At 43.1% G+C, this 12,778-nt stretch overlaps 1 protein-coding gene across 3 annotated transcripts in view; it reads right to left on the reverse strand.

Moving 5' to 3' along the window:
- The window catches only part of NOL4 (nucleolar protein 4), an 856,374-nt gene that overhangs the window by 144,266 nt on the left and 699,330 nt on the right, over positions 1-12,778 (reverse strand). The gene's annotated exons all lie outside the window — the stretch shown is intronic.

Genomic DNA, 12,778 nt, shown 5'->3' on the forward strand with positions numbered 1-12,778 from the left:
CTATAACTGATTGGCACTGTGAGGGAGCCTATAGGAAACTCCCTCAGATCACCTTAAGAGACTGGACACAGCTGTCTTGCCCGATCTTCCTTAAGATCCAGACCCTCAAGGAATACTGGATGAAGGGAGGAGCCTAGAAGGGTTAGAGAGGCCCCATGGTGCAGACAGGAACACATTCCATGCAAAGACCTGCTATGTGTGATGCCTGTGTGCTACCTGAACTTAAGGCAAGCAAAAAAATACTGATCCACTTTTCTTTCACTGTAAATAAATTGCACCTAAAGGAAACAGCCAGAGTCTGCCTCCTTATTCCTTCTGGCTATTTCCCAAGCTGCTATCGCCAAGTTACCACAGGCAGCTTATATGAATGCCTGAATCCTCCTACAACCTATTGTTTTACTGAGATATTCTGTATTTACTGAGTACTTTAATCATGCAGTTACAATCTACAGTTTTATGAAGCTGAATTTTACACAGCTTAGCCATGTTGTTAATTTATTCAAGTTTAGTCCTTACTGAAATCTCCTACAGACTAGAACTTAATTCTTCTTCATATTGTATGTAACCATTTTAATATGTTGTATCCTGCCTTAGGTGAATTTCTTTTTAAAAAAAACAGCAGATAATAAATGAAACTGAATAATAAATAAATGTAGGCAATATTGAAAATTGCCCCGTACATGCACTAGTGACATGCCTATTATATGCATACGTTTTTTGAAACGTAAATGCATTTATGTAATTTCCAACCACACCCCTGAAACAACCTCCAGAATGCCTTTTTTTTAATGAAGCTAAATGTACACATGTTGTGAAAGTATGTGGGTGTGTTCAGGCAACTGAAAATCCACTTATGCAGATTCAGTCAATCGACCAATATAACTTCTTAAACTACAAGCAAAGATGCTGAATAAAAGGACATAGGTACTAAACCTTATAGGTGATTTTTCAAAAGGATTTACAGGTGTAAATGTACCTACTAGCAATTTTCAAAAGACATTTACGCGTGCTCTTATGCGAGCAAATCCTATGGACAATTCAATGGCATATAGTATATTGTAGCAATTTTCCAAAGTCCACTTACTCGAGTAAAACCCAGCTTTACCCATGTAAATGCGTTTTAAAACCAGACCCTTAATGTGCATTCTAAGGCCATTGAGCAAACATAGTGCTTTAGTACGCTATTCCATAACAAGTACATTTTAAAAGCCCTGAGTGCAAGAATTATGGAGGTTGCGTGCAGGGCCGGGCCCTACGCACACCGTGCACATTTTCAGAAGGTCCAGGCTATGGACATAGCTCCCGTTTATGCGCCAAAGTGCCAGGCTTTTGAAAAGGGGCTGGCTGGGGAGGGGGCAGGGGTCAGGTCGAGACAGCGCCATTTGACACTGTCCTGGGGAAGTGGCTGGCACGCGGAGATTACTTCTGCTCCCGAGGAGCATTAAGTAATTGAACAAAAAAAAAGTAAGTAGCTAGGAAGGGGTTTTGTTTGGGAGGAGAGGGGAAAAGGTAGGAAGGTTAGGTAGGGGTATAGGGAGCTGGGGAAGCCCTATTCCCATCACCGTGCATGGCCTTTTAAAATCTCCCCCCTCGCACGGAAGAGGCCATCTGCCTGCACATGCGCGCACGTATGTTAAAATCTGCTGCGCATGTGGGTGTGGATATCGTATTTTATAACACGCACACGTTATAAAATAGCCTCATCGAAGTGCACACGCTGGAAACCACGCACACATGGACGTGCACGCGCAGGTCTTAAAATCAACCCTTAAGGCCCTAGCATGCTTCCTAAACTGGACCCTGAAGATGTTAGCATGTACGTGCTAAGCTTATCATATATATGCACGTAAATAAAGAAACATCAGGTCCAAATTAAGCTTTAACTGGTGTGCAAGAAATAACATAGTATGCTCTGCTTCACTTGCTATTTAGCATATGCTCACTAAGGACAAAAATGTAACACTTGCCTTGGTCTAGGTGTTTAACTTTTTAGCATGCACACTATTTCAAAGGCTCAGCTAGCAGAATATATTGTGGGTTACAGATGGAAGAAATGCACAAGACACGGCACTGCAAATGTTTTCTCACAGGCCCTTGAGCTAGAACAGCTGCCTAGAGCTTTTTGTGAATGTGCGGTATTTAAGTTGAATAAAGAGACGTGATCAAAGAAAACTCGATGAGTGGCCGAAGATTTTCCAGCTGGGATTCAATTCAGAATCATGCATTTAGGGTGCAGAAATCCAAAGGAGCTGCATGTGTTGGGGGCAAAAGACTCATGTCCACAATATGGGAAAGAGACCTTGAGGTGATAGTGTCTAACAATCTGAGTGCAGTGAAGGAATGTGAAAAAGTGGTGGTTAAAGCCAGACGGATGCTAAGCTACACAGAGAGAGGCATAACCAGCAGGAAGAAAGGAGGTGATGATGCCCTGGTACAGGACCTGAACATGTATACCCCTGGAGGAGAGGAGGGACATAGGAGGTATGATACAAACTTGTAAATACCTGAAAGGTTTTAATGATGCATAGGAACCAAACCTTTCCAGTGGAAAGAAAGACGTAGAAGTAAGAGTCATGATATGAAACTAAAGGGGGAAGACTCAGGAATGATGTCAGGAAATACTCCTTCGTGGAAAGGGTGGTGGATGCATGGAATGTGTTTCTAGAAGAGGTAGTGAAGACAAGAACAGTAATGGAATTCAGAATGGTGTGGGATAAAATGCAGAGGATCCCTAGTGGCTAAAAGATGTGCCTTGGCAAGTCCCAGCATCAAGGTAATGTATATGCTAGGACTTGCCGAGGCATATTCTGATGCCTGCCATTCTCCTTCTTGCTGAATCTCCTGGATGGATGTCATGTATGGGGTGATTATAGAAATATAGACAATTCATAAATAAATTGAGTGCCCTTGATGTAGGTCTTAAAGCGACTGATTGGGTTAGAAACTGGTTAAGTGGGAGGCGACTAAGGATGGTTGTGGAGCTCACCCTGAGCAAAACTAGTGATGTTCCAAAGGGATCAATCCTTGGATTCAGCCCTGGATCTGTCAGTAGGCACCCATTATGCCTGTGCTTAGAGCAGCAAGTGTTTATGGCTAAGTGTTGCTGCCTTCCAGTTCTGCTAAAACTCATTCAGTCCTCTGCTATCTTGTAACAAACCCTTAGAAGAGGTGCGGGTGTGAAAGCACCAAAGGTGCCTAACAGCGGCAAAATCCTACATCTGTCCCTGCATGGATTGGTTCTTTTCAATATTTTCATAAGTGATATTGTGGAAGATGATACCAAAATTTGCAACAGAATAGACAGCCAAGAAGGTGTGGAAAATATGAAGAGGAGTCCAACAGAGCTTGAGCAATGATCTAGAGCAGAGATGGTGAACTCCAGTCCTCAAGTGCCACAAACAGGCCATGTTTTCAGGATATCCACAATGGATACGCATGAGATAGATCTGCATACAATGGAGGCAGTGCAAGCAAATATTTCTCATGCATATTCATTGTAGATATCCTGAAAACCTGGCCTGTTTGTGGCACTCGAGGACAGGAGTTCGCCATCACTGATCTAGAGTCTGGCAGCTAAGATTTAATGCTAAAACATGCAGAATTATGCATTTGGGCTGCAAAAACTCAAGGGAGTGGTACAATCTAGGGGGTGACATTTTTTCTATGCACAAAAAAAGAGCAGGATCAGGAGGTAGTAAGGGGCCAGACAAGCGGATAAGGCAACGGCAAACAACAGAAAGATGCTTGGGTGCATAGGGGAAGTAAGGGTTAGCAGATAAAAGTAGATGATATTGCCTCTGTATAAGTTCCTGGTGAGACCTTATTTGGTATACTATCTACAGTTTTTTGGAGACTGCACCTTCAAAAGAATATAAACAGGATGGAGTTGGGCCAGAGGGTGATTACTAAAATGGTCAGTGATATTCGTTGTAAAGCTTATGGGGACAGACTTAAAGATGCATTACCTAAAAGAGAGGACAGAGAGAGGAGATATGTAAGAAACATTTAAATACCTCAGAGGTATCAATGCACAGGAGGTGGGTCTCTCTCAACAGAAAGGAGATTCTGGAACGAGGGTTCATGGGATAAGGGTTAAAGGGGGTAGACTGAGAAATCAGCTAAGGAAGTATTTCTTTACAGAAAGGATGGTTGACGCATGGAACAGCCAGGGGAAGACCCCTGAGGAAAAGGACTGCACATACTCGGTTTAGAGAATTTGTGCTAATTGTAGGTTCTTCAAGTTATTTAGTAATCACGCAAAAACAGTGATGAGATATACTTTTGTGTTAGAATATGTGCTAATAATATGCATATACTAATGAAGCAATTGTTTTGCATGTATGTACAGATATGTGTATCAGTCGTTAAGTGGAATTTAAGCATGCACATTACAATTTTCAGCTTGCGCCAGCTACTAAATTTTTACCAAGGGGTTTAGAGCAGTGGTTCCCAAACCTGTCCTGTCAGGTTTTCAGGCCATCCACAATGAATATGTATGAGATAAAATTTGCATGCTATGGAGGAGTGCATGCAAATTTATTTCATGCATATTCATTGTGGATAGCCTGAAAACCTGAATGGCTGGGTGTCCTCCAGGACAGGTTTGGGAACCTCTGGTTTAGATCATAGACCCCAAAACATTTGAAAATGTACCTGTAAATGTTAAAGACACCTTGCAGCTTAAATAGTAAAATTATTATTATTTTTAATGCTTGTCTTCAGTTTTGTAGTGAATGTCATAGCCTGGTAAATGACTGACATGGCTATTCATTATGGGGGCAATTTTCAAAACCGTGCAGGTAGGTGAAAAGTCTGCAGTTGCCTTTACCTGTGGAATCTGCACCAATTTTGAAAGAGAAGTTTGTGTGTGCTTTCCTGTTGAAAACTGCAGAAGGAAAAAGTACCTGTAGCTTTTCTTGCTTTTTCTTGTAAAAACAATGTGCACAGTTTTGACAATACAAAAGTATGCATGCTCTCACCTCTCCTATTCTAACTCCGCCCTAGGAATGCCTCCAGGAACATGCAAGTAAAAGTACACACAATGAGGAATCATGCACGTACCTTTACTCGCATACAAGGTGGGAAATGTTCAAGCAGCCTATTTACCCAGCTAAATAGCTTTTTTTGAAAATTTCCCTCCCTGGCATTATAGAAATGTAATTCTTTTCTAAATTAGTATTAAAGAATAATTCTCAGACGTTGTTGTTTTTTTCTGAACATTTATTTTTGGCTTCATCTTCTCATGTTACTGTAAAATACTTTGATTTTGAAAAAAACAGATCAGCACCACCACCACCACTAATCTAAAGGAGGGGGCAATAGTTTCCTGATCTGACTTTGAAATGCTCATTCATGACACCCCCTCATATATAAATCCACTCTTCCTAGCATCTTTTTCACTGTACTTCTTGACAGCTCTGCTATTTCTCCCTGTGGATCCATAAAGTCAAGAGGCCGCCAATGAAGAGTGGGTGACTCGCCAGAATGATGGCTACTGCCTGGAGACAATACCTTTATTCAATAAACATACACATGGTTACTGTGACTCCAACATCGCTCTAAGCTTCAACAGCAAGAGGAAATGTGGAAAAAAGGATTTGCACTCACAAAGACGGGAGAAGCTGGCTTGTTACGGCGGTTACTACCCCAAACCAAATAAGCCTGATACTTCACTTTCAATGCATATCCAGCATAGTTCTCTGCTTCAACAGCAGGGCAGAAGAAAAACTGATACTTCACACATCCAGCAGAGCTCTCCGCTTCAACGGCAGGGGAGAAGAAAAAAAAAAAAAGGGTTCGCACTCACAAAGCAGGGAGTAGCTGGCTTGTTACGGCGGTTACTACCCCAAACCAAATGTGCCTGATACTTCACTTTCGATGCATATCCAGCATAGCTCTCTGCTTCAACGGCAGGGGAGAAGAAAAACAACCAATAAGGGCTGTATAACATAGTCTGGGAAAAAACAAATGAGAATGGGTGTAGCTTGCTTATTGAGGCGGTTACTACCCCTACTACCCCTAACTAATCAAGCTAGATATTTCACTTGGATGCAGCTCCATCACTGCTCTCTACATTAATGGTGGGGGAGGAAGGGAAATAGAACCAAGAGCTAAGAGAAATAGATAAGTATGAGAGAAAAAAATGTGTGAAGCTTGCTGGGCAGACTGGATGGGCCGTTTGGTCTTCTTCTGCCGTCGTTTCTATGTTTCTATGTTTCATATATGTCTGCCAAAACTTCTCAGGCACTCCTAATCTAAAGTGTCACAGTTTATATGGCAGCATAGATTTTTTTATTTACATACATTATCCTGCCACACACCGTCTTAGCCTCTGTCACCACTCAAAGCAAGTCCAGTAGCAGCAAGCCAAGGTGGTTATTGGTTACAAATTCAGAATAGACTGGATAAATGAGATTAATATACTAGGGTGGACTGTAAACCATTCCCTGATTGATTGCCATGCAGCGTATCGCTGATCTGTCACTCTGTGACATGCATAAAGAATAGAGAGGGTCATTTTCAAAGACTTTTCCAGGGATAAAACAGTAGTACTTTATCCGCAGAAATGGGAGCAGAGGTATTTCCAAGTGCAGGACTGGGAAGGGGTTTGTACTTACATGCAAACTTTTGCATTTTCAAAAATCTAGTTTTTCTAAAAAAAAATAAAAAATCAAACAAACCCTCAAAGTATATCTCACTTTAGCAAGTATAAAGGTATGTGGGTAATGTCGGTGGGTAATTTTTAAAGGGAAGGTATGTGCATTACAAAAGTACCCCCTAAACTAAGGCAATGGCTTTCAACCTGGTTCTTGGGATTCACAGTCAGTCTGTTTTGCAGGACATCCATAATGAATACGCATTAAATATATTTGCATACAATAGAGGTAGTGCATTCAAGTTTACCTTTTGCAAATTCATTGTGGAAATCCTGAAAACCAGACTGGTTGTGGTAGGGCAGGAATGACTGGGATCGCTCTTGTCCCATTTGTACCCTCCGAAGGGGGATATCAATAAAACTCTAGAACAATCTAAAGGACCAGGACCAGTTATCTGGGAATTCGGGCCACAAGGCGTTTTCCAAGGGAGAGTAATAATAGTCCAGGCTCAGGAAGAAGCAAAGTAGCCAAGAAGGGGAGAAGGAAGCTCCAGAAATTAGGCCTGAACTCTGTAAGTCTGAGTGCTTGACTTTTGATATAATATTGCTGAGGTATGCAGGCTTTTTGCAGTCTGTTTATGTGAAGAATAAAAGTGCTTTTCTGTTGAAAGCTGAAGTCCAGCTGGTTTTCTGTCCTCCAGCATGCCGCTCAATAAACAAAGACTGCTCCGTGCTATCTCAGACCTTTGAGTTCAGGTAAAATTTAATGGTGGGGTGGGGGGCAAGCCTAGGGAAACTTTTTAAAAGTTTGTTGTGCGGGTTTAATCGGGGTTGGGGGTTGGGGAGGTTTGTCACCCAGGTTGCCTGCCAGTTTTTGATGTGCACAGCCAACACTGAACACTAAAACAATGTAGCGTGTGCTGCTGGCAATAATACACACAACTCCCCAAAATGACATGAAAAAGCTGAAAAACAAAAAACCTAAATGCAAAAAAATATATTTTGCCTGCACCCCTCTAATGAATAAATGGGGGATGCTGTGGCATGTCCTGCTCTCCCTCCCTTAAGTTCCTGAATATTTCTTCCTGTTTGCTGGGCTGTATATGTGTGCTATATTATTTTCATGTTGTAGGTTCTCTTCTGAAATGCTTATATTTTACAATGTGTGTGGTGATGAGGTTCTGTGCATGGCTACATTACTAGATTTGTGGTGAGTTATATCTTTTTTTATTCCTGTGGAGCAACTGTCATTCTCACTAATGAGTAGTTGAAATCCCTATCTGAACATTTAACAGGAATGCAGACCACCATGTTGACTAACACTGAAAAGGCTAGAAATATAGGGGTAGATTTTCAAATAGCGCGATTTGGCATACTTTTGTTGGCGCATCAGGCGCCAACAAAAGTACGCTGGATTTTAGTAGATACGCGCTTAGCCGCTAAAATCCGGGATCGGCGCGCGCAAGGCTATCGATTCCGTATAGCCGGCGCGCGCCGAGCCGCGCAGCCTACCTCCGTTCCCTCCGAGGCCGCTCCGAAATCGGAGCGGCCTCGGAGATAAACTTTCTTTTGCCCTCCCCTCACCTTCCCCTCCCTTCCCCTACCTAACCCACCCGCCCGGCCCTGTCTAAACCCCCCCCTTACCTTTGTCGGGGGATTTACGCCTCCCGGAGGGAGACGTAAATCCCCGCGCGCCAGCGGGCCACTAGCGCGCCGGGACGCGGCCACGCCCCCGGACTGCCCCGGGCCGTAACAACGCCCCCGGGCCCGCCCCCGAAACGCTACATCCCGCCCCAAAAACACCGCGCGGATCGGGCCCGCCCCCCGACACGCCCCCCTCGGAAAACCCCGGGACTTACGCGAGTCCCGGGGTCTGCGCGCGCCGGTAGGCCTATTGAACATAGGCGCACCGGCGCGCAGGGCCCTGCTCGCCTAAATCCGGGAGGATTTAGGCGAGCAGGGCTCTGAAAATCCGCCCCTAACTGCAGAATGTGTTTGCCAAGAGTTCCTGACCTAAAATTGCTTAAGGCTAGGAGCAAGGTTATGCTTTTCAGTCCCAAACCGAACATTTGCTTTGGATGGGCAAATTGGGGTGCACCATGCTTGATCACTGATTATCTAGGCCCGAGTTTGTGCAAGATGCTAATAGCAGACAAGCGGCTATGTGGAAGGCACATCACTCAGATTAAATTATATGGGCAAGGGTGGTGTGGTGCCGCAGTCTCAGTGCTAAATGCTGGATTTCAATAAACAGATTTGAACTAAAAATTTGGGTCAGGTCCCCCTGGTATTCCCAAACCCCCTCCCATACCCCCCCAAACCTTTAAAATCCAATTTTGTTCCCCCCAATGATTTTTATTGAAACCTTTGGGGAGGGGAAGGGAGGGCCATCACCATGTGGGCACATTATTCTAATTTTTAGCTTTTGGGGAGTTGGGGTGGTGGCCCTGGGTTGAGCTGGGGGGTCAGCCCTGACGCCCACTCAACCTTTTTTTTTTTCTTCAGTGGGCATTTTTTAAGCGGCTGGCACTTTAAGGCAATGGCGGTCCATTGAGGTTGGAGGTTGCCATCTTGTTAAAGGGCTGCTAGCTGCATTGTTTTGTCCCATGGTGTTTGGATGTAAGACAAAAAAATGTGCCATGATGATGTTTTTTGGGAGAGGAGCCCCTTTATCACAGCGACACACCCCCCCCCACCCCCCCCCGTGAGGAAACATCATGGCTTAATGAATCCAGGCCTAAGTTTGTACCTGAGGCAACAAATGATGAAGTAACAAGGTCACAAGGAGCAGCAGTGGGACTTAAACACTGGTTTCTCTGGTTCATAGCCTCTGCTATTCTAAGCACTAGGTTTCTTCCATGTAGGTTACTCCTTTACTTCATGTGCATGAAGGCCTGTGATGCCAGGGTTCCAGCCCTGGTTAGAAAATGAGCTGGAGGCCCCATCAGAGCAGGGAAAAAACTGCAGGTTCAAAGAACTTTCTCTGAGTAAAATGTTTGTGTATGAGTTTCTATTTTTAAAACAAGTTAATCATGAATGTTGGGAAGTAAGGGTGGGCAAGCTAAGAAAATGTGCTACGTGGCATGTGTGATAAGCTTTTGCATAGACCAGGAGGGTTTTAATGGGATTCTGAGTGACTGGGTTTATCTGGGGGGCAGGGATGAGAGAGATGTATATAGAATTGATTGATCAGTAAATTGTAACCTGCTTTGAGTGGAACTGATAAAGTGAGATATCAAATCGAAATACATTAATTAATAACAAGTAAAAACAAAATTTAAATTGAACTCATAGAACAGAAGGAAATACAAAAATGTGGAAATAAAAAGAGGAGTAAGATAAGGATACACACTTCTCCCAGCTTTATTCAATATATGTAGTGAATTTTTTAATTTCAGAAACTGTGGAAGAAAGGCCATTCATAAACATCAATGCCATAAACTTGAGAAACATTCAATATGCTGATCGAGTACTAATGACTTTAAGAAAAGAGACCTACATGTGAACTTGATTCTGTGAAACTTGATCATTAAGAAGAATAAAAATATGATAATCAACACAATTGATGAGGGATATTCTAGACTTTTTTTGGATAAGAGTATACTACTTAGATTTGTTATGGATAAAATTACTGTTTAATTCATTTGGGGTGTAAAGGTACCCTTATATTTGCCCCTTACTAGTAGAAAGACCCCTGGATAATGTATAGTCAATGGCCTCAACAGATCCTGCCCCTAACAGTAATGCCAGGTTAATGTATGTGTGTTTAGAGAGGTTAAATGCTTCCTAGTAGGAAGTGAGATGTCTTAGGTTTGACAAAATTCCTGTGCCTATATGAGCGTATTGATAGTTGAGAGTGCCTTTCCAACAGGAAGTTGCTGGTAGAGTCAGTGCCTCTCCCAATGGAAAAATGCTGGTGTGGGTCTTAGAGTTGGGTCCCTCTCTCAACAGAGTGTTCCTGTCCTAGGAAGGTGGCTGAGGCTAGGGCCCATGGTCAGGGTTTCCCAGGTCTTCAAGGAAGGAAGAAGTCTTGGGGTTCGACAGCATGAATTCCAGAGATGTATTCCAGAAAAAGTGCTAAATTCTAAAGATATAAGGAAGAAGGACTGCTTCAGTCAGACTACATGGAGAAGTTTTGAGTTCAGAGAGGAAACTGCCCAGCTGAGGGAGGTCCCATAAGAGTCAGGTCCGAAGTTTTGGAGTGGGTGAGATGGGCGGTCACCTGGGGTGCCATGAGCTGGGAGACACCCTGGGAATAGCCAGCATCACCCATCTTGTGCCAGCATAGCCGTGGCAGATCTCATCCCAAAGAGGGGGGGAGGAACATCATCAGGTGGGTTGCTCTGCTTTTCGCCCAGGGCGCTATTTGCCCTATAGCTGGTCCTATATAGAGGCTCAAGTAAGAGGATTGTTCTTGGTGAGAGTTCAGAGAAAAAGCTATCCAGCTGAGAAAAAGTCCTACAGAGTTGCTGACTAGGGAATCAGCCAGAGACTCATCTGCTATGAGCGTGAAAGAGAAGTTAGAGAGAAAAAGGAGAGCTGCATACCCAAACAGGTTCCAGGGGAGATCCCAGCAAGGCCCCCACTCTACCTGCCCAGGACGTGCACTATTTTGCTATTAAAAGAGACTGAGACAGGTTTTTTTTTTGTTCTTTTTTACTTTATTTACTGAACTATTTTGGTGCATTAGACATTCAGTGTTCTGCTTGGATTTTGTTTGCCTGCCAACAGAGACCAATAAAGGATCATATTTTTAAGTAGCCACCTTTATGTGATTTTTGGCTGCCTTGTGATAGACAGATACTGTCTTAGCCCATGACAGTCCAACTGAGCCCCTGTGCCTCTGTCCAGACTGAAGCAAGGGCTACAATTATGTTAAACTTCTGTTTTGATTATTTGTATTTAGTTTGCTTTTCATCATGTTTGGTTTTATTTGTGCTTTTTTTTTTTTCACTTAAGTGTTGCTACTGGAGCTGTTGTCAGGTATCCATCTTTGCTTGGGTTATCTCCATAGATGGACTCCAACCCATTACCATGAGATCCACCCACCTTTTCTAGAATGGAAAGGCCTTGTCTTCTCGAGTGTCTGCTCTGTTCTGAAAAAATCCCTTGATCTTTTCCCTAAACATCATTCAAGCATATTGGACACTCCTTGTCTTTTCTTCCATAGAAATAACACAATTGATTATTCCTGCATTGTTATACTTTCTTGGTCCTCCTTCCTTGCACTTAACCTTACTTTGACAAGAGATTTTGTATTTTGATTTTATGTATGTTCTATTGTAAACCGCCCTGAACTGTGGAGGGCATAGTATATAAGCAATTTTAAATAAATAAATAGAGACAAGATGGAGGCGGTCCAGAGAAGGACAACAAAAATGGTGTGGGGTCCATTCTGGAAGACTTACGAGGAGAGGCTGAAGGATCTGAATATGTATACCCTGGAGAGGAGGTGCACGAGAGATATGATACAGACCTTCAGATACCTGAATGGTTTTAATGATGCATGTTCCTTAAACATTTTACAGAGGAAAGCAAACCATAGAATTAGGGGTCATGCTATGAAACTTCAGGGGGGGTTGACTTAGAACCAACATCAGAAAGTATTTCTTCACGGAGAGGGTGGTGGATGCCTGGAATGCCCTTCCAGAAGAGATGGTGAAGACAAAAACAGTAAATTAATTCAAAAGTCATGGGATAAACATTGTGGATCACAAAAGGCTAGATTTGGAAATTAAGAAAAGGGTGCATGGGGGGAAACCAGCATAGAGTGGAAGCTGCCGCAGCATCGCTCTCTACTTTAGCAGGGGCATGGGGGAAAAAAAGGGAATTGGATTCAGATGACAACCAACACTGGCCCTGACTTTTACGATATAGAGTACCTTTATGTAGACATTAGAGAAAAAGCACAGGACAGCTTCTACGGCCAAGTCCAAAAGCAAAGCACGTTCAAGCAGCATCATCGTATGAATTATCAGGAAGGCTACGCACTCTGAAAAATGGTGCTAGTAGTAATTTTGTTATAGGTTTGACAGTTGCTTGGTTTTGATTTTTAATATTATTGCCTTTTACATAAAGCTTGGGGGTAAACTGCATGGAGCGGCAGTTACTACTGTAAGAAATTTGCTGGGCAGGCTGGATGGACCATTTGGCCTTTTTCTGCCATGATTACTAAGTTACTAT

The sequence above is a fragment of the Rhinatrema bivittatum genome, chromosome 2 (genome assembly GCF_901001135.1).
Source record: "Rhinatrema bivittatum chromosome 2, aRhiBiv1.1, whole genome shotgun sequence".
NCBI lineage: Eukaryota > Metazoa > Chordata > Amphibia > Gymnophiona > Rhinatrematidae > Rhinatrema > Rhinatrema bivittatum.